General features: G+C 44.5%; 1 protein-coding gene across 1 annotated transcript in view; it reads left to right on the top strand.

The window, feature by feature from the left end:
* Positions 1-23573, top strand: part of LOC146190237 (cell adhesion molecule Dscam1-like) — a 217897-nt gene that overhangs the window by 65829 nt on the left and 128495 nt on the right. The gene's annotated exons all lie outside the window — the stretch shown is intronic.

Raw genomic sequence — 23573 nt, 5'->3', positions numbered from 1 at the left:
AAGCCACGGCTGTAGGCTTTTACTAGCGATGCTTGTTTCTCTAGTGGCATGGGTTGCCAACACTGTCGTGAACGCATTTCCATTTCTTTTTATATAGTTGAAATGCTTCCTTCATAATGCGAACTGAGTCGGCATCCCTTCCTGTATGGGTATTTTATTACCCGTACAGAAATTTTAAGTTGCCTCCTGTCGGCCTGGCTCGAACGTGATTCAAGAGGCGTCAGTCAGCTGGTCGCAACTGGTCGACGCTTACAACATCTGACGAAAACCATAAAACGAAACCATAAAAAACACTCCCTTGATATCAATAAATTGTTTTTTTTTTTTTTTTTTTAACAGCTTTGGAGTGCTTGAAGCAGGATATGCACCTTCGATATAAGCTGTAATATACAGGTTTCATGATCATGAAACCTGTGACGTGAGTTGTTTTTAAACACAGGTTTTCGCATAGAGCGGTGGATGTTTGCTGTTATACAACTGGTTGGGGCTACAAAACTGGCTACAAATTATTCAGCGCTTGAAGAAGCATATGCTTACAAATCGGTGCAAGTACGCTGATGAAAAAGATGAGATCAGGGAATGTGCTTTCAGTGGTTACTGGGATCCAGCAACCAGTTCAGCCATAATATTGCTGGGATGATTCGTAGCTTTTTATTGCTTTTGTCATCGTGGTCATTGTGATCAAAATGGATCAAAACCAATCGCCGCCATGCAAGGTTTCTACTATAGGTCTTCAATGAAGCCTGACACAGACTGTCGCTTTACAGTATACTACTGCAATCTTCATCATCGTAACCAAAGCAGTGGCACATAGATACGTGATGCACATGCACATGAAACATAAAAGGAAAAGGAACATTAGCATTGTCGTGACGCTGGGGCTACGTCGACCCGGCCTTCACTTGGTAGCGTGCAGAGACTCGGGGTTGAAGTAGGATTGAATCTTCGAAGTTGGTGAAATATGTACAAGCAGGTTTAATGGCACTTTGAGAAACTTATTTACAAGATTATTTACACGAAAAAGAAGGGTACATCAGCAAAATGGCAAGCGTTAAGAGTTCATAGCGAGAAGCGACTGGATGAGCCGTTTACCCAGGGCCCAGAGCGACATTTCGTGCTCTGCAGCGTCCTTAAAACCCCCTATGTCCAGCCCCTCTCTGAAGATGCTGACCAACCAAATCCAGGGCACGCCCCTCAGATATCGGCATCCAATCGAACACATCACTGCACTGATGGTCTGAAGCACTGACGGGCCCGGCATTGTTTCGTTGAGCCTGGTCACTTGTTGGCGGGAAAAGCTTGGGAACGGCGAGGAGGTACATTTCTATTCTTCAGCCAAGAATCGATAGGCAGCTGGTTCCGGCCAGTGGATTTACTTCTCAGAAACCCAAGTGCACGTGGGCGCCGCATACGCTCCCAGCATTGTCCGTTTTCGACAATTGCAAGTCTTTCCTGCATTCCCGGGAAATCATTTAATGGCCGTATGCGTCATGCTCCTTTCTTGTCCTGCACGTCAGCGGACATGTCACTCTGTCGTCTCCTTTGGATAGGAGGCATTCATCACTGGAGGATAGCACTTCTCGACTGGAAGGGTGAACAAAAGAAAGAAATCACTTCCTGCTATTTCCCGCAGGGGGACGTTTCTTTGTGTTTGTTCTCTTGACAGGGTCAATTTGGCATTTGCAGGGTGTCCACAAAGCAAAACAGGCTTACAAAAAGGATTTATGGAAACAGGCTCACTTAGAGCCATTGGACCATCACCACATATCCACAGCACTTATCCATGCCCACAGGCGAACAATAGAGCGCGCAAATGCGGATGCATGGTCGTAACAGCCTCCTCCCCCGTCAGAAGAGTCTCGGAGGGCAGCAGTCGCAGCTGCTGCATGAAGAGACGACTTAATGGCCTGCTCGTGAACGCTTGAAGCTCGCTGTTGCTTGTCGCGTTGTCTTGATTGTCGTAGGCCAAATTGCTCGAGCTGTCTGAAACTCAACCACATGTCGAAGCAAGCACTCGGCTCCCGTCTGAAGAGACCAGGTCAAAAGAAAACTGCCATTGTTGTTCGAGAAAAGCCCACTCTCAAGACGTTCAGGACCCACGTATTCCTAGAAAACCAAACGTGCTGCTTTACATAGTCACACATATACAAGCGCACGAGAAAAAAAAATAAAAACCTGATTATCAATTTGGATACATGGTGAGGAACACCTCGGACTGCTTAGAAACAGCGGCTTAGCGCGTCCGCATTCCCATTTAACTTCCCCTTTTTGTACCTTATTTCAAAATTGTACTGCTGTAAAATCAAGCTCCACCTAAGAAGGCGACTGTTCTTCGATGTCGCAGTTTGCAGCCAAGCCAGGGGACAATGGTCCGTCTCTACGGTGAATTTGGCCCCTCCAAGATAGCACTTCAATTTTTGAATGGCCCATACAATGCAAGCGCACTCTTTCTCTGACGCGCAATAAGCCCTCTCTCTAGAACTCAGTTTTCTGCTCAAGTAGAGCACGGGGTGCTCATTACCGTCGTCATCTCTCTGGCAGAGAACAGCACCTAGCCCTCGATCACTGGCATCACACTGGACCGTGAATTCTCGGTCATAGTCTGGAGCTCGCAATACCGGACGGCTAATCAGCACAGCCTTCAGGTTTACGAAGGAGGCTTCCTTTTGTTCGTCCCAGACTACATTTGTCGGTTCTGTCTTGCGGAGAGCGTCGGTCAGAGGGCTAGCCAAAGCTGAATAGTTAGGGATGTAGTGATTGTAGTACCCAGTCAGACCCAGGAATGCTCGAATTTCCGTCTTCGTGCTCGGCCGCGGGTAGTCTGCTACCGCAGAAATCTTAATCTCGCTGGGTTTCCTGAAACCTTGACCTACATTGTGACCCAAGTAGTCCACGGTCGCCCTTGCCAGGCAACATTTCTCGGCCTTTACGGTTAGTCCAGCTTGACGCAAAAGGCTCAGTACAGCTCTTAGATGTACCATATGGTCCGCCCATGAGTCGGATAAAACCGCAATGTCGTCTAAATAAGGCACCGCGAATGTTTCACACCCCTTTAAAACCCTATCCATGAGTCGGGAAAAACAAAATGGAGCATTTTTGAGCCCGAAACATCATTGTTGGCTGGTAGCTGCCCGTCGGAGTGACGAAAGCCGCGTATCTGCTGGCGCGTTCAGTGAGCGGTACTTGCCAGTATCCTCGAGTAAGGTCCAGCGTAGTCACATATGCCCCTCTACTGACCTGTTCTACTCTCTCCTCAATATTCGGAATAGGATACACTTGATCCCTGGTGAGAGAATTTAGCTTTCGGTAGTCTACCACAGGCCTAGGGTCTTTACCTGGAGCTTCTACTAAGATCATAGGCGAAGCATAATCGCTTTCCGAGGGTTTTATTACTCCCAATTCCAGCATGCGAGTTACTTCCCTATCCAGAATTTCTCTTTGCCTTGGAGAAAATCGGTAGCACCTTGATCGCACTGGCACGTCTGAAGTCAGCTCAATATCGTGCTCAGTCAAATCAGTTCTGCCTGGCCTGTCCACGAAGCAGGCCTCAAACTCTTTTATTATCTCGCCCAGATCGGACAGCTGGGATTTCTTTAGTTCTCCTCTCTGCTCCGTCTTTTTGAGAAGCTCCTGAGCGTTGCTTCCTTTTCCGCTGAGGCAAATCAAGTTGTCCCCCATCTCCTCGGGAAGGTTTAAAGTTAGATTTACCACGGCTTGCTCCATAGCTAAGTCCTCTCGGGTTCCACTTAAAAGTCTCGTGAGATTACTAGACACTGGGGGCAAGATGTTACTCTCAAGAACGTCCTCATTCCGCGTCTCATCAAGCTCACTTTCAAGTTGACTTATCTGAGATGCCTCGCTCTCAAACTTTTCTGACCCGCTATTTTCCGCATTTACCACTGTTTTAACTGCCGTTTCCTCCGCTGTTGATTTTTCTGAAATGAGCAGTGTAGCTAGTCCTCGCGCCTTTGAACGTGTTAAGGCTTGCACAACTCTGTCTCCGAAAAGGATGCCCCTCTTTCGCAGTAGCATGTCCGATTTGTTGGAAAACAAATACGGATAGCACTTAGGAAGCTTTCCTGAAACGGCAGCCTCGGTTGTTAACTTGCCGAAAGGGCCCTCGATGACCACGTTCGCGATTGGCAAGCACACACTCTGTTCCTCCACTACCTGGCGGATCCATGCACACTGCCCTGTATAGTCGGAAGGCGACACATACGCCGGATGGACAACATCCATCGTTGCGGCCGAATCGCGCAGTACCTTGCAAGGCTTCCCGTTGACTACTAGGTCATGCAGGTAGGGTTCCAAAAGCTGCATATTTTCATCGCAGTCACTGACATACGAGAAAGCAAACTTTTCTTTCCGGCAGTTGACGGCAATGTGACCCTGCTCATTACACCTAAAGCATGTGAGCGGCTTCCTAGCCCCAAGCTTGTTCTTTGTGTTCTGCGCATTGGTCACTTCCCCACTTTTCTCACTGCCGTCCTTTCTAGGGCGTTTGCCTGAAGAAGCCTTCCTTTCTTCGTTTGCAAATCTAGCAAAGTGCCTTTTCTGACGGTTATTCACCCTCAACTTGGGATTGCGGGGCCTATCCACTGCTGGGCTGCTGAATTGTCGGCGCGAAGCATACTCCTCAATGAGTTCGGCAGCTTCAGTTGCCGACTTAATTTCGCCTCGGTCCTGTAACCAATTTCTTTCTTTTTCTGGGAGGCAGTTATAAAACTGCTCCAAAAGAATTCGCTCGACTACAGCGTCCCTATCACTGTAGGAATCTGTGCTCTTTAGCCACTCGCCCAAATTTACTCTTAAATTGTACAGGAATTCAGGGTAACTCTCGTCCCTGGACTTAGTAGCGTTCCGAAAACGTTGTCTGAACGCCTCGGCGCTAAGCCTATACTTTCTCAGAAGGCAAGCTTTGACCTTCTCGTAGTTGTCCGCGTCCTCCTTGCTTAGCCGCGCGACAACCTCCGCTGCCTCGCTGGGCAGAACCGTCAATAATCTCTGAGACCAAGTGTCTCGCTGGAAGGACAGTTTTTCGCAGGTTCGCTCAAAGTTAGCCAGATACAGACCGATATCCCCTGATATCACATATGGCTGCATGTACTTTGAGATCTTGAAATCTGCCTCCTTGTTGAGACGAGGTACCGCTAGCTGGGGACAATCGCCCGACCTCTTGCTCAACTCTAGTTCTAATTTCCGGAGCTCAATTTCTTGGTCCAGCTTTTTTGCTTCTCTTTCAAGCTTCTCACGTTCGTGCTCCCTTTCCTCTTTTTCCCTCTCAAGTTCACGCTCCCTTTCCTCTTTTTCCCTCTCAAGTTCACGCTCACGCCTCTTTTCCTCTTTTTCCCGCTCTTTCTGCTGTCTGAGCTGCTCCTCCTTTTTTTGGGCGATGAGGTTCCATGCTTCACTGAGCTGCTCATCATCGGCTCCCAAATCTGTGATTGCCTTTATAATCAAAGGTTTTCGTACCAAACCACTTGTATCAATTCCCAATTCCTCACACAATTGCAACAGTTCCGGTTTCTGCAGCTTTTGTAGGTCCATGATCGCTCCGAGTGTCGGCTACTTCCAAAACAACAGTGCAAACTACCAAACCTAAAGGCGTTTCAACACTTTTTACCAGTTCTAAAATCTAACCCTGTTCTAGAACCTGGTCCACATCAGAAGAAAAGCCAAGCACTCACCCACACATGCGATCGATGTTCCGAGCTGCTCTCTTGTTGGCCGATTGCTGCTCCTGCTTGTTGCTTGGGATGCCACCTCCGATCACAAGATGTTGTGGCTTGTAGCTTCAGATCCACCTCCAATCACCAGATGTTGTAGCTTGTAGATCCAGATCCCACCTCCAGTCATCAGATGTTGTGGCTTGTAGATTCAGATCCCAACGCTGGTCACCAGTTGTCGTGACGCTGGGGCTACGTCGACCCGGCCTTCACTTGGTAGCGTGCAGAGACTCGGGGTTGAAGTAGGATTGAATCTTCGAAGTTGGTGAAATATGTACAAGCAGGTTTAATGGCACTTTGAGAAACTTATTTACAAGATTATTTACACGAAAAAGAAGGGTACATCAGCAAAATGGCAAGCGTTAAGAGTTCATAGCGAGAAGCGACTGGATGAGCCGTTTACCCAGGGCCCAGAGCGACATTTCGTGCTCTGCAGCGTCCTTAAAACCCCCTATGTCCAGCCCCTCTCTGACGATGCTGACCAACCAAATCCAGGGCACGCCCCTCAGATATCGGCATCCAATCGAACACATCACTGCACTGATGGTCTGAAGCACTGACTGGCCCGGCATTGTTTCGTTGAGCCTGGTCACTTGTTGGCGGGAAAAGCTTGGGAACGGCGAGGAGGTACATTTCTATTCTTCAGCCAAGAATCGATAGGCAGCTGGTTCCGGCCAGTGGATTTACTTCTCAGAAACCCAAGTGCACGTGGGCGCCGCATACGCTCCCAGCATTGTCCGTCTTCGACAATTGCAAATCTTTCCTGCATTCCCGGGAAATCATTTAATGGCCGTATGCGTCATGCTCCTTTCTTGTCCTGCACGTCAGCGGACATGTCACTCTGTCGTCTCCTTTGGATAGGAGGCATTCATCACTGGAGGATAGCAGTTCTCGACTGGAAGGGTGAACAAAAGAAAGAAAGCACTTCCTGCTATTTCCCGCAGGGGGACGTTTCTTTGTGTTTGTTCTCTTGACAGGGTCAATTTGGCATTTGCAGGGTGTCCACAAAGCAAAACAGGCTTACAAAAAGGATTTATGGAAACAGGCTCACTTAGAGCCATTGGACCATCACCACATATCCACAGCACTTATCCATGCCCACAGGCGAACAATAGAGCGCGCAAATGCGGATGCATGGTCGTAACAGCATTTATTGAAATATTACTTAATCACTAGGTAAAGTACATGTTTTCTCAATTAGTTAGCATTATTAATCTAAACATCGATAACTATTCGTCGTATTCAACGTTATTTCGAAAACAGCGGTGCAAGTCATTGTTGCTTGCGAACTGTTTCCTTTAATATTGGAAATATTTCGCAGTTTTTATATTTGGGTGCATCAATCTGATGCGCTTGCTCCCCCGTAGAAGTTACTAAACCATATTTTCATTATTCTTGCTGAAAGACATTCATACGGTTCCGTCCCGAATAAACAATTTCGTGCCGCAAGTATTTGTTCTGGCAGTATTGTTTCACTATCTCTTGTGTTTGCCAAGAAATTCGCGTCTTGTTCGCGCAAGGTCATATCTGCAGGAGAGATAGGGCCCCAAGCATTGCTGCGAGTCTCGTTACATTGAGGGAATAAAAAAAAAGAAAACAAGAAGAATTAACGTTGATGCTGCTGAACAAACTGCTAGTATAGATGAGTTATGTTGTTTTTCAAATGCTAAGCCTTACCATTTCTAACTTTTTGCTTAGGCAGAAATATGCTTTTGTCATGGCAGCAACAGGAAGAATTAGTATGAATGGAGTAATTACTCATCAGCAAAGACCGAAGCGCAGCCATGCAACAACAAAAAACTATGCAGCCTTCACAAAAGCTTCGAACTGGAAGAAAAAAATAACATACTTCTCTGTCTGAGCGTTGTCTGCGTATGCTGCTACGACTAATACCTGAAGTTTTATCATGCATCAAATAAATAAGTTATGGAAGAAAAAAAATTAGCCAAGGTTTAACTGAGCTTAAAGCGATTAAGACGAGCGACATCACTGTTACACATGGTTTTGTTTGATGGTTTTGCACTGGGAAACTAGCACAGCGCTGTAAGTAAAAGCGTCTAGGTGGTGGAAACTATTCCGTAGCGCTCCGCTACGGTACTCCTTTCTCTCCCACCCTCTTGCTTTGGCATGTGGGGCGGTTCAGGTGTTCAGCGAGAAGTTTGAAGTTTGAAGTTTATTGTATTTCAAAGGTTAACAAAACATGAATACATGAAAATATCAGACCTTTCATTTCCTACCAACTTCCAAATTACGAAGACTGGAAAGTGCCCGTGTACTGTGCGACGTCAGTTCACGTTAATATGGCGTCTCTCATGGCCTGAGTCTCCTTTGGGACGTTAAACCTCACAAACCAAAAGTACCCAAACTACACTAAACTGAACTCAACTACGCGCCTTTAGTTTGTTTTTGAAATGACATGCACAGTATGTGCCTCACCCCTCAGCGGACGCCTGCACGGAGCTGACATACAAATGTTATACAATTTTGATAGGTTCCAACCTTTTTAAAATTTAGAAGATTTGTCGTAAAACTTTGTCGGACGTTGGCCAGACGTGACTGCCGGCGGCCCTTTTATTTGCTATGACCCCATCCCAGTCGAAGCAAAAGACCGAATTTGGCTGGCAAGGAGGAAAGGCAGGAAAGGAAATGGCTGTAAGCGCCTCAATGTCTACGAAGGCGTCAAGTGGCTTATTTCTGAATCATAAGTACTGAGGCTCGCATATGACACATACTGTATACGCGGAAACCGAACTCTACAGCTGCCAGTTCTTTTTCTCGAAAACACGGTGAAAGCTCGGTGATGACTTGTTTAAAGATAACAAAAAAGAAATTACCAATCAATGTCTGTAAGCGTCCGATAATCGCTACAGCTTCGAGCACGCTAGAAATCACTATTAGAGAGGTGTGTGTAACACAAATAAGAAAGAAATGAAACTCTCTAGGCAGGGTGATACTGGTTCATCGTCTTACTTTCAATCTGTACATAATTGGCCCCATGAAATTAAAAATAAAGAGTATATTCAAAAACAAAAACCGCGAACATTTAGAATCTTCTATTAAAAAGCAAGCAGACTTTAATGAGAAGCACTTTTCAGAAGCACATCCCAAATATAACATGGGGAGGAAGATGGCTACACAGTTGTCAATAGAAATAAATAATGATTGAGGTTGGTAGTGGTAAAACTTTAATATCCAAAAGATACATGATAGGCGTCAGCCTATTCACCTAAACGGCCCTTGGAGCCGGGCGGCGTGTTTGTCCATTTTGATTAGACCTAGCTGAACTTCAGAGTGTGAGCTGAACAGTATAATCTCCTCAAATCTTTTTCTAGAGCTCCATTTTTGATTTATGGAGACGTCCATATATGTACCAGATCCGCCCTATCTCGACATAGTTTGCATCTATCTGCCACCCAGTAAAGGTATCCTGAATAATTAGTCAAAGTCAGTTATTTCAGCATCAACGTCCGCTGGACAGGTGTGATGTTAAGGGTAGGTGGGGGGAGGCGGTAAGAAAAAGCCTAAAAAGGTTTGACAAGTGCATCGCACCCCATTTGCAAGTAGCAGAGTGATGCAGCGCTGACCTGGGAGAAAATGCATGCAAGTTTCATCGTAACAAACGAGAAAAATATGATAACGTACATGGCAGAAAAAAAACAAAAATGAGTACAAGTACATTGACATCAAGAATTAAAAATGAAAGCAAAAATGACGAAAACATTTTTTACAAGAGCAGAAAAAGCTTGTTGCAGGGGAAGGATAATACTATTATATTTTATCAGGTGGCAACACGAATGGCTTGAACCTGGTAATAGAGAGAAAGCTGTGAGTGTTGCAGCGAATTTTCCAGCGGACACCTGGATTTAATGCGCAGCCGTCACAACGTTCGAACGAACCTTCTGTCTTAACAACTTGTTGTTGTCGTTCACCTCTATCAACAACCGAGTTATCTGTGTTGTTCTTCTTTCGTTTACTGCTTCTTTTTCGTTTAGTTCTTTTTTTTCTTATTCCACTTTTTTTACTACTTCTTCCTCTTCTTCTGCTTATTTCACTTCATCGTCTTCTTTTATTTATTTTTCTTTTCCTTTTTCCTCTCCGTCTTCTTTTTCTTTGTCTTGTTTCTTTCTCAAACTCCTAGGCCAGCTCTCGGTCTCTACCACGTGACAGTTGCTAGGCAACGGTCCCATCGCACGATGCCACGGTGTCACTTCAACGGCTTGAAAACCTAGCGCAGTGTAGCTTTTGCTACAAGAGTGATACTATACATGTAAAATATAAATCACAGAAAGGAGAAAAACTTCGATAGTACAATTTTTTAGAAAACAGCGAATGCTCAAAAATTTATTCCAGTCGGTAAGGTGTACCGTAGCGTCTGGCGACCGTAATTTGTTCGTGTGCATGGTAACTGCCATTATTCTGTGGTGCTTCTGTTATGGACCCAGTGCCTTGATTTCAGAGCTGCATGTTCCTTGGGATAAGAATCATTATGTTTTATGGAGGTTGGTGGCATGAGGCAAGCACTGAGCTGTAGAGATTTGGTAATGGGATAAGGTTCACTGTTTAAAATATATGCTAGGTGTGAGCGCCGGAAACAGCATTAGAAATGACGCGCACTGCTCTCTTTTGTAACTAATATTTTTTACCTACGTTGGTAGCAATAATACCGCCCCAGCTAAGTAACAATACCTCAGTGTAGAAAAATAGAGGCTATTATAAAGCGTTACCTTTATGTTTTGGAGAACTACAAGTTCTTGTTTGTAAGCGCCTCCAGTCGCTTTCTTGGCTCTTAGTGTCATATCTGCCGGTGGGTATTCTTCTCTGTTTAGTCGATAGTGCTCAGTAATCGTATTCTAGCTTACTAGCCTGTCCCTGCTTAGAGTGTACTGAGGGACAGAGCCTACCCGGAAGGTGAGACAGCGGGCGAGCTTAAGACCTCCTTTATTTCACTCGAGTTGGGAGCAGGCTGGTACATTTATTAACTAGATTATTCTGTCATCCTGACATGTTCCCCTGTATCCTTTTTTCCTGTTGAGCGAAAATTCCCTTGAGAAAATGGCCTATTGCTGTTTTCGAATCATTTATGATTGTAGTAGCCATTGTCCCTGCTATCTCAAGGGCAGTGGCCACCTCTTAAGCTGTGTCAGCTACGCTCGTAATGACCGACGCGCTTATTCTCCGATTTTGTAGATCGTCTGTTACTACTGTAACCATAAAATGTCAGTCCTCATACAGGCGGCTTCGATAGAGATCACGTCCTGTTTTCCTTGATATATCTTCTGTAGCGTTTCCGCAAAGGGATTTGTCTTCTTCAAGGAAAGTGAGTCCCCTTGTCGAAGCGTTGGCTTGAGAACTGAGCGTCCCCCTCAACCTATGTTGTATTCTCTAGCACACTTCTATAAAAATGCGCACAATATATGTTTGCGTGAAAAATTATATCAACGGTCTATTGCACGAAAAAAGCCAGACTTCTCTCGCAGATGTCATGTGCACTCGTGCATATCGCTGAAGTATTGTATCATATACCTTTATCAAGTATTTTCTTTCTTATGCAGAGGGAATTCTCTTTCGGGAACTTTTCTTAACATGTCCATATATTCCCTTTTCCGCGGAGACGGCCTAACAAAACCAGAGCAAATTTCCTTGCTTCAGCTTGATCCGGCTGGTAATTACAGAGTCGGTTGTGAGGCTGATCTTTTTAACACTGGTTATGTACTCCGGTATGAACAGAGATAGGTAGAAATTTTCTCGTCTCCGAGGCACATCTGAAGCATCGGCTTTCAGGTACGTCAACTGCTGGCAGCAACTTTGCATACCAGCCTGTCTAAACCAACCAACCTTTCATAATCCTTTCCTCTTTTGCTCTCCTCCGCTTCAGTGGCTACACTTGTTCCCTCGATTAAGATGCAAAGCCGGCGAGGGCATAGACATTACAGGCTGTCCGATTAAATGAAAGCCCTCCCGTGGCCGTCACTCTGTCGTGCGCCCATGTCGAGCGAGTGAAGGCGCGGCTCATCCGGCTGGACATCGATCGGGGTTTAATGCGAACGTTACATCGCCCTGAAGACAGCTAAAAACAGAAAAGAAAAAAAAAAACCGAAAACAAAAAAAGAATAGGATGAGGTATATTTAGAAAAACGTTCCTATTTTTTTCACGGGCCTTCTCTATCACTGTCCTTATCAACAGGCCTACTCGCTTTAATTAAACATCTAGTAAGAAGGCCCCATGCTCCATCGACGAAGGAATCTGTTGCCTGTGGTCGACGGCAGTACACCGTCTTTCTCCTCAAACCATTCCTTATTTCGAGAGGTGTGTCTCTTTTTATCTTTCGTCCTTACTGCTTCTCGAGGCCTCTCCAGTGTCACCTGTAGTACGCGTGACAAGTTAGTGGAACACGTTTGTAAAAGTCGTGAAAGTGGGAACATCGAAGTTGCATCTGCACCAGCTCGCGCAAGCTTGCTATTAACTTTACTTTGGTTTGGCTCACATTGACGTGTTCAAGGGAATCACTCCTTTGACTGAATGTTTTCAACGCACGAAGAACCGCACACGGGTGCAGTCGTTTTCCTTTTCGCCTAGAGCTTGCCCACTCATTTATTCCCCTAACTGAATTATGCAGCAGTACAGCCGTTGTTTGTCTGAAAAAATAGGGGAAATACAAATAATTGATAAGTGCCGATTTCGTGGCTTTCTAATGTCAATTGATTTAAAATGGTTTGCATCAAGTCCTGCATTACTAGAACACAATAGCAAAGAAAGCTTCTCGTAGCGTGCTTAGCGTTCATTGAGGAATTATAACGCCTAAAGAATATTTTTTTGACCAAGAACAATTAAATACCTGTATATACGTTGAAGTACCTCGAAAGTTGGTAAAATATAGCGCAAAGGTATATTTGATTTACTCATGTCAAAATTAATGTAATTGCTTACCCTCTTACCTTGTACAATCGGAGCGTACGAAAACTTTGGAGAGTTAGCTCCGCGGTGTGGATTCCGAGATAATTTTCTTTTTTTGGTGATTTACTCTAACCTCTAACGTTTCTAAGATCTTTGGTATTTTATCACGAATTCCTCTCTCGCACGTGTGCTCTGTTCGTCGCCGTGGCACACTAAAGCTGGAAAAGCTGGAGTCACTATGGGCGCACAGGGCGACGCAATATGGAGCGATTCAGTGAATCACTTCGCTTCATTCGAGCGTTCAGTATGTCTATAGTAAGAGACCATTTCAACGTGCCTTTGCCAAACATTGCGTTGTATAAAAAGTTGTTTCACTTTTCAAATATTCACAATATGAAATTGCCGCTTACCTTAGGCAAGGACTTCATCCATTTATTAAAAAGCATTTCGTGCTTGTTATGTATTTGTTATTACTAGCTAGGCTAGCGCAATGCATTTTATTTTATACAAGTATAGAACAGCGTTTGTATATTTATGTTTCAGGTTCAATCTGTTTGCGAGCCCTTCGTTTTCATGGTTGATTAAAGTGCCAAACACGAAGTATGGCAAAAAATGATGGCATTAGAACCTGGCTAGAACCTAGTAATATAAGCGAATTACGCTCTGTTATACATGTGTTTGCATGGTTTTGCATGTTTGTACTCGGCTTGACGGCTTGAATTAGCGCCTCCTTAAGTTTTGCCTTAAGGGTAGGCGCAATAGTGTTTACCTGCGCCTTTTCGTTTCGATTGTAGTAATATTTTTTTATTTCAACTGATATTTGGATAAACGAAGGTGCATATATCTATCTCCTTTTTGGTGCTCACCTACACTTAATTGGGTCAAGGTAATTCGATCGCAGAGAGGCGAAATTCCGTTTTGTAACCTAGCGGAAGAGCCTACGCTCTTAACGAAAGCTTTGCAACATAAGTTGAAGAATTGGCTATGTACGAAACATCAGCCCGCGTCGTTAAGCTGGTACCGTTCCTTTTCATACGTTGCACGCCTAAACGCAGCCATGCTGTCGTGTATAACGAAAGTTTCAAGTTTGTGAAATCACCTGCTTTCCAAACCTGAGCTCCGGTTTCACGATGTCGCTGCTAGCCGATGTTGGAGATGTTATTCTGAACTATGGTAGCTATTGGCTCCTGACTCATAGCCTACGATGCACCGCTGAAATGAAGCAAACGCCGTTAACACACTGTAGGCACTGCTAGAACATCTTCTTCTTAGTTGCTCGCTAAGATAAGAGTAACGAATATTAGCGTATTCTTTAGCTGTAACTGCATGTTTTTCGTGTTTTTCCGGACATACAACACTCGATAAATGATATATCGCCTAAATGCAGCAATACTCTATTTAGACTGAACCATAAAGCTTAGTGTGAGTATGGAAAAGTTATGTGCACGCTGGTATACGTGTGCCCATTTAGTTCACATTTTGTGGAATGATTTACGATATAATCGGTGTGAGGAATTTCTGATAATAAATGAGTAGATGAAAAACATATGCGCAGTTGCATGACAAGTACACAATATTTATCATTCCCGTAGCTCTCCTTACCGCCATTTCTTTTCTGTCCTTTTCTCCCGAAGAAATAATTGTAGTTGAAAACTGACTAAGAACTACCGCTAAGAATAGGAGCCCTAAGAACTGATCGCGGAGTGTCATGTATCTACACAACATCGGCTTTTACTGAGGTGCGGAAATCGTTGTCGTGTGAAAAGCTTTTAAAGCTCAGAGGCAGTGTGGTATAATCAAGCGGTTTATTAATAGTGCAAAATATGGAAAAACTCTGAACTGGGACGCTTCATTGTTTGTTTTTTTTTTCACTAGTAGTGTCAATTTTATGCTGTAATTGGAAAATAATGTTTCAATCGTGTCTAGAGTTCTCTGGCGATTATTAAATTAAGTTTATTCCGCTCCTCTAGTCCACTTACTAAGCTTTTCTTGGTCTTACGTATCCCGATATTTCCATCAGTCTACCTTTCTGAATTTCGCCATGCACCTGTTATTGTCTCTTATTGAACAGGGCACTATTACATCTGACTAAATAAATAATGTAGTACTGTTGAGCAGTATATAATACAGAACTTTTTACCTGTTTAGGGGCTTAGAGACTGCTCCTTTCCTGCGAAGAAAAAAACAAATGAGTGAAGCGACATTAGCTGGCTTTGTTTCCCTCTTTCTGGTTACGGGTTCGTTAGCACACGGGCATAGAACGGCATCCATACGCCGCGTGTATAAGCGATTTGCCCTTGCGCACAATTCCCTTCTGTATGCTAATGGCCGGTGAGCACGCTCAACGGTTTAACAGAAACGCTAATGGAAGCAGCCCCGCCAACACCGCCAACGTGGCAGGAATTCCCCTGTTACTAACAGAAACAAGACGCCAGCGGATAATGACTATTCAATGGTAGTCAGCGGTCACTCGTTCGGAACATATGGCACGACTGAATGCTTTTCGCCATGAGCGTGGACGGCGTAAAGAGTATAACGTGCTTGGGAAGCTCTTTTATTAGGACAAAATATTCTGTCGCTCAGATCTCTTACTTGCGGTACACGCTCGCGAATTCAAAGTATTGTTGTACCCCTTTGTTCTCCCCTCTCGCTGTAACCCCCCCCCCCCCCCCCCCTTTACCACCTTTAGTCCCACAAAAGCGATCTATCGTGCGCGAATATCAATTGACGGTAATCCGGTTCGGGCATCAGACTAGCACAGGCTGCAAAATATTTACTTTTTTTTTTATTTACTTATGTATTTATTTCTTCATTTATTTCAGAGCTACTGCCAGCCTTCAAAAAGGCATAATGCATGAGTGGGACCTACTAATATCAAAGACGTGCAACATGTTCTTTTCAATTTCATTCCACGAGAAGGAGCAGAGAGGCAGATGCATCGTTGTTTTTGGCTACGATGCAATACTTCGGTAAGTTGAAGAACATGGAAACACTGCGTTCTGTGCCTCGTAGCGACACCCGCTCGCTTTGTCGACTCCAAATTGGAATTGCTTACTTAGACTGGCATACACGAGAAGGCATCTGATAGAATGATGCCAAACATTGTTTTGCTTTCGTTTTCCTTCAGTGCAAACAACAAATCGCACATTTCCTTGCGCGTATCCTAAGCGTATCTGCATTTTAGAAAAGAGATTAGTGCTCCGCTGTTCTTGACCCGGATCAAATATAACCCTTACATTCGGGGTCGTCTAAAAACGTTCATACAGCGTGCGCGGTCTAAAAATCCATTACTACACCAGCGGAACTTATAATAGTAACAGATAGACATAATTGCAGGCCTCGTGGCAATTATGCAGAGATGCGGCTTCGGCAAAGGCGGCACGTCATCTGCTTCTCTCATCAGTGTGGCTGGGCTGGAGCACGTGCTAGTCGGGTATTGAAGCGGCACCTGGCGCCAGTTCTGATCTTGTAGGACGCGCTTAAAGATGTAGAGACGATACAAAGGTTTTTCCGATAACCGATAGAGCTGGCAGTGGCCTTTAAGGGGCGTTAGGTGGCTAAAGGTAATTTTCCACGCTTTTCTACGTCCTGCAGTATTAGGCTCGAGATAGTACCATATATATATATATATATATATATATATATATATATATATATATATATATATATATATATATATATATATATATATATTGTATATATGGTACTGTCATCATAAATAAAAAGACCAGCGCAAATAATGTAGACAGACATAGGAGCAGACAGGACGAGCGCTCGTCCTGTCTCCTCCTATGTCTGTGTTTGTGTTATTTGCGCTAGTCTTTTTATTTATGATGACACACCAACTAGCCCAGCTTTCTGCTAGGACGTAGAAAAGCGTGGAAAATGACCTTTAGCCACCTAACGCCCCTTAACGGTCCCTGCCAGCTCTATCGGCTATATATATATATATATATATATATATATATATATATATATATATATATATATATATATATATATATATATATATATATATATATATATATATATATATATATATATGTGCTTGCGAAAAAGACGTTCTTGCCCGCAGAAGACATATAGAGCGAAGATCATTAACACTTCATTTATTCTTCGTCGACCTTTTGACCGGGGTCCAGTTTTTTGCAAGAATATATATATATATATATATATATATATATATATATATATATATATATATATATATATATATATATATATATATATATATATATATATATATATATATATATATATATATATATATATATATATATATATATATATTGTTACGGGAATGTACTTAATGTAACGGCACTGCGATGGGCTGAACTCGACGCTAAGACTCCAGTAGCCGTGCAGAATCCACTCTCTCAGCGTCGTCCTCTTTCTCAACACTTCGTCGTGCCCGCGTTCCTCAGTCGTCGTCTTTGTCAGTGAGCACATCACTTTGGTCCCGCGTTTCCCGGTAACACTACCCCCTTCGGCAAAAGGCAACGTCCCGGTGCGTATTAGGCTTTCGGTGTGGAAGGGGAGTAATATGGCTTGAGGCGGGCGACATGTTCGATTTCGGAAAAGTGTGTAGCAGTCGGTGACTTTGGGTGGAGCGGTGCAATCTCATAGGTCACGTCAGTCACTGGGCGTAGTACACGGTAAGGACTCGTGTAGTGGGGCAGAAGTTTTTGACACAACTCTACACGACGGCACGGAAGACAGAGCAACACCAGTGATCCGGGAGGATGGTGCACATCGAGGTGGTGAGCGTCGTAGTGGCATTTTTGAGCTTCTTGAGAGACGGTGAGATTGTGACGAGCAATCTGGCGGGCAGAGTCGGCTCGGGCGATGGTATCGCGGGCATAAGTTGTGACGGGGCCAGCAGCGGGAAGCAAAGTGTCGAAGGGCAGTAAGTGGTTTCTTCCAAAGAGAAGATAGAATGGAGAGTACCCAGCAGTGTCATGACGCGAAGAGTTATATGCAAAGGCGACAAATGGCAGACTAATATCCCAGTAGCGATGACTATCGGATACGTACATTGCGAGCATGTCGGTGAGTGTGCGGTTAATACGCTCCGTAAGGCCGTTCGTCTGAGGGTGGTACGCAGTGGTGAACCTGTGCCGAACGGAGCAAGAACGAAGTATTTCCTTAACAATTCGGGAAAGGAAACAGCGACCACAGTCGGTAAGTAGTTAACGGGGAGCACCATGGTGAAGTATGACGTCGTACAAAAGGAAGTCAGCAACGTCTATGGCGCAGCTGGTTGGAATGGCGCGAGTGATCACGTACCGCGTGGCATAATCGGTGGCCACAGCGATCCATTTGTTTCCTGACAAGGACTCTGGGAAGGGCCCTAGGAGGTCAAGGCCAACACGAGAAAATGGCTCAGTCGGGATAGCAATCGGCTGCAGGTGTCCAGGTGGCAGCACAGGGGGTTTCTTCCGGCGTTGACAGAGGTCGCAAGCGGCTACATAACGTTGGACAGAGCGGTAGAGTCCAGGCCAGAAGAAACGCCGGCGCACGCGGTCGTATGTGCGTGAGAGGCCAAGATGACCAGCTGTAGGGGCGTCGTGCATTTGTTCGAGTACGGTAGAGCGTAGGTGTTGGGGAACGACCAGCAAGTGCTCAGCGCCATCAGGTCGCATGTTGCGGCGGTATAGCGTATTCCCATGAAGGAAGAACAGGGCGAGGGAAGAGTCACGGCTGTGTGTGCGGAGGCGGTCGATAAGAGAACTGAGGGTTGGGTCCAAGCGCTGTTCGTCGGCTATGTGGGAAAAGTCCGATACAGAGAAAACACAGGGGTCCGACTCGTGGTCAGTAGAGGAAGGGGGATCGACAGGATAACGGGACAGACAGTCTGCATCCTGGTGGAGCCGACCTGATTTGTATACAACGGAAAAGGTATACTCCTGCAAGCGCAGGGCCCAGCGGTCGAGGCGGCCAGCAGGATCCTCGAGGGAAGAGAGCCAACATAAGGCGTGGTGATCGGTAATTACAGTGAAGGGTCTGCTAAACAAGTAGGGTCTGAATCTTCCAACGGCCCAAACGAGAGCTAGGCACTCCCGTTCCGTAACAGAATAGTTCTGTTCCGCTGATGACAGGAGACGACTTAAATATATAAATATATATATATATATGTATATATATATATATATATATATATATATATATATATATATATATATATATATATATATATATATATATATATAGTATTTATATATAAGTCGTCTCCTGTCTCCTGCGTGGCCTAGGGATAACGTGATTGCAATGTTCTTGGCAGGCTGATTTTAATGTCACCCTCCCATCGGAAAGAGAGGCCGGAGTTGGCAGCTTCTGCCAAACGAAATCTGAGGACGCCCTACGTCCAGTTAGTGCTCGTCCGTGTCAGCAGCCAGCTAGCGCCTCCCACGTAACGAATGCGTTACGGACGGACTGACGGATGGACACGATTCGCGACCATGAACCATTAAAGGCTATCGCCTTAACATAGAGGTTGACAAACTTGCAGAAATACTTTCAACATTTAGCCGCCAGAATGCAATGCAAAGTGCATTGGTGCGAGTAAATTAAATTTGTTAAGAAGTCGCTGGAAACTATAGCTATTTTGAGAGAGAATTGAAGTATTCTTGCATGCGTTTTATGGTAAATTTGATCACAGTCCACCAGATAGAATACTATTCATGTCCTGCTTATAATAGAGGAATCCAAGATTTCGGCAATCGCTGTAAATGAGTGTCCGAGTTATAAATGGGATGGTAAATAATAATGTTAGGTGAAATATTTTCATACCTTAGTAAGGCCAGACAGGAGGTCAGGTCATGAAGCTCATAGCCCAGTGTCGCAATTATTATGCCTAAAGCATGTCATGTACAGAATCAAGTTTCTGGTGCCGCTCCACATTCGGTTCAGCAGCGTTGAATCCCTATATAAATATTCCTATAAAAGTATAGTAGGCGTAAACAGTGATATGCACATACTTCGCATTTGATTAAAAAATAAAAATGTTTCAGAATTACATACACAGTCGAAAGGAATATGGGACAAAAGAAGAAATATATAGCTTGCCAGCTAATGATTTATGGAGTTATTAGTGACTCTTATTTTGTGCGCGTAGAAAGCAAATTTTATGTGTTAATCAGAAAAAGCTATAGTGCGGCAGGAAGGTGTATTGGCAGTTCGACAAGGTCAGTTGTTGGGCGAGTTGGTGACAATGTTCCATATCTACAGCGCGATAAACGGGACAAGAGGGAAAACATATAACGACAAACACAGCATCGTGTTTGTCGTTATATGTTTTCTCTCTTGTCGTTTATCGCGCAGTAGATATGGAGTATTGGCAGTGTTGGATATCGTTAAACAGCGACACAAAGAGGCTAAGGCTGCGCCGTGCCGTGGGCGACGCAATTTGAAGAGGTCCTACACAGCGCGGATTCGACCCTAGTAGGATCACCAAAAAAGGATGTTTGTGTACATGATGGTTCGACACTAAAAGTGCGTTCACAGATTGAAATGGGTCGCCCGAGGCGCAAGATAAAGGAGACATTCCTTATCCCTTATGGAAAGCAAGCAAGGAAGCATTTGTCAGAAAGAAATACTCATAGCGATTGGATATTATCGCAAACCATGTGAAGCAAGGTAGGCTGAGTAGTCATTTTCTGAGTCCAGAAAATCCGAGCTCAGTAGATAGGCCAACCGAAAGAGAGCGATGGGCAGGGTATAAGAGGACTAGTCACCGAAGATGGCTAAAACACTGAAATACTGAAAATATCGGGGGTACATTTTTATTTCTAGTGCCATCTTTCTTACTTTTTATTTTTGCAGGCATTTTTCGAATTTACAAAATAAAATAACTTTCGGCAACATATGCTTGAGGTTCAGTTGCTTTTATGTTCGTAGCTGCAATGCTTGCAACTGGAATATTTTTTTCTGCCTTCACTTCCGCGTATTTATTCTTCAATGCTTCTTCCTGCACCTGGCTAGTAGTCAGATACCTACGGTAAATATTGCCACACCCAGCACTAAAACTTACTGGCAGAAGGCTTCGCAGAGCGTAGCCTTCTTAAGCAAAGCAGAAATCCTTCTTGTCCCTTGTCCATTGAATCTGGCTCCTTCAACCTAAGTTCTACGTACTCTCGCAACGAGCCGTCATATAGGTTGCCTATCATCATCATCATCGTCATTATACATAGTAGCAGTCGTAGCCGGAGCAGAAGCCCAATAGCGCAAGACAAACCCATCTCATGTAGTTAACCAGGAAAGGATAAAGTGGGCAGCGTTAGGCGCGACCACACAACATAGGAAAGGGGCGTCACAGAGAGAAACACCAGTAGAAACGCAGCTGAGCGACCCTCAAAGCAGAAAACGATGTGAGGCTTGCATAGAGTTCGTCCTAAAGGCTACTGACTCGGTCCCAAACAGCAACTTGCCTCCTTTCTACTTTCAAGATTCTGAAAATTTATACTTTCTTCGCTGGACTGCATATTGGAGATAGCGTCAAGGAGCGGGCGAGCTTTGCGGTCGTTCGATGCATGCTACTCTTCTGGCTGACGTTTCTAATGCTCTTACTGATATATATATATATATATAAGAGCACAAAGGTTATGAATGCGGCGGTAACGTTCCGAAACTAGTTTACAGTTTGCTGATAACAACTCTGTCCATGGGAAACACAGCATTCCACAATTGACACGGCATTACAAGCCGTACTTTTCCTCTCTTTATTTATATTCTTTCAAACTGCCCCTTCTTTTCGACTTTTTGCCTGTGCAATGGACACGATAGGTTTAGTGGGACGTTTCTGTTAGAGCCAAGTGAAGAACATATTTATAAAAGGCTGAATATTCACTGATGTCTATTGTTTTGAGGACAGGTTTAAATGGATCACTGCCTTGCCGTGGCGGAAGGGCTTGCGAAACTCGATGAGGTCGAGAGCTCTGCTGTGTAGGGGCACCCAAGATAGACAGGTCACGGCAGAGAGTTATGACAAAATGTGATTCACTGGAAAAGGTAATGGCAACCCGCTCGAGTATTTCCTCCCAAGAAAACCCTATGACCAGACACAATAGCATTAATGATATGGCGCCGGGAGATGAGTCTCCCAGGTTGGAAGGCGTCCCTCATATTACTGGGGATGAACAAGGGGCGATTCCGAGTAGCTCCAGGACGAATGAAGCGGCTGGGCTAAAGCCAAAAGGACGCTCAGTTGTGTACGTGTCGGGAAACGACCGGAAAGTCAGATGTTGCTAGGAGATATATCACATAGCAAAATTGAATGTAAGATCTATAACGAAAGGTAAATTGGATGCCGTCAAGCAAGAAATCGACAGATTGAACATTGATATCTTGGGTATCAGCGAGCTCAAGTGGACCGGAATGGGAGAATTTAATTCCGGCGACCATTATGTCTTTTATTGTGGGCACGAATCCAGGAGAAGGAACGGGGTCGCTCTCATAGTAAACAGAAGAATGGGCAAAGCAGTGCTAGGGTACAACCCCAAAAACGACCGAATGATTTCACTTCGGATCCAAGGTCACCCTTTCAACATAACAGTTATCCAAATCTATGCACCAACCACAACTTCCGAAGAAGCTGATGTTGAGAGATTTTATGCTGACCTGCAATGCATTTTAGACCGCACTCCATCACCAGAGGTCCTTTTTCTCATAGCAGACTGGAATGCTAAGCTGGGAAGTGAAGAAATATCCTCAATTACAGGCAGGTTCGGTCTTGGTGAGCCAAATGAAGCTGGGAAGAGGCTAGTAGAGTTTTGTCACGAAAACAACCTGACCATATCAAATACTCATTTTCAACAGCACAAGAGGCGCCTGTATACATGGACTTCACCGGACGGTCTGTACGGGAAACAGATTGATTATATTCTTTGCGGGCAGAGATGGAGAAGCGCTATACAAGCAGTAAAAAGAAAGCCTGGGGTCGATTATGGCACCAATCATCAGCTTCTTGTTGCCAAATTTAAGCTTCGATTGAGGAAAACGCAGAAAACTAGAAGGCCTTTCAGGTATTATCTGGATCAAATTCCTTCAGAATATGCTGTGGAAGTGAGGAACCGATTTCAAGAAGTAGACCTAGAAGACAGAGAGCCTGAAGAGATGTGGACTGATGTTCGTGATATAATGCAAGAAGTTGCTACTAAGGTAGTTCCAAAGCAAAAGAAATGTAAGAAAGCAAACTGGTTATCTGAAGAGACTTTGCAAATAGCTGAGGAAAAGAGGATGGCAAAAGCTATGTTGGAAAGAGAAAGATACAAGGTTCTCAAAGCGGATTTTCAGAAAATAGTAAGAAGAGATAATAATGCCTTCCATGACATACAGTGCCGAGCAGTTGAGGACTACCGCCAATTGAAGAACAGAAGAGCTCTGTATAAGACAAAAATATCAAAGGAAGCTTCTGTGCTAAGCTGAGCGTGATAAAGGACAAACGAGGCAGGGACCTCACTGAAGCCTCAGAGATAAAGAAGGGGCGGCAGGAATACACAGAATAACTGTACAAGAAGGATTCGGGTGTGCAAACCCTACATAAGATGGTTGTGAGTAATGATCTCGAGCCGGGCATCCTGAAGAGTGAAGTTCAGTGGGCCTTAGCCAGCCTTGGTTAGAACAAAGCTAGTGGAATTGATAGCATTCCAGCTTAGTTGCTTCAAAACCGCAACCATGAAGACGCTGTTAACTTTCTGTATACATTATGTCAGAAAATTTGCACAACAACCCGGCAGTGGCCACAGGATTGGAGGAGGTCAGTTTACATCCCCATCCCAAAGAAAGACAGTGCCAAAGATTGTTCCAACTACCGCATGATCGCGCTTATTCAGCATGCTAGCAAGGTGATGTTGAAAATCCTGCAAGGTAGGCTACAGCAGTATGTGGATGGGGAGCTTCCTGATGTGCAAGCTCGGTTTCGCAAGGGCAGAGGAACTAGAGACCAGATTGCTAAC

The sequence above is a fragment of the Amblyomma maculatum genome, chromosome 4 (assembly GCF_055883805.1).
Source record: "Amblyomma maculatum isolate TAMU_Amacu chromosome 4, ASM5588380v1, whole genome shotgun sequence".
Classification (NCBI taxonomy): Eukaryota; Metazoa; Arthropoda; class Arachnida; order Ixodida; family Ixodidae; genus Amblyomma; species Amblyomma maculatum.
This window is presented reverse-complemented; position numbering and strand designations above follow the sequence as displayed.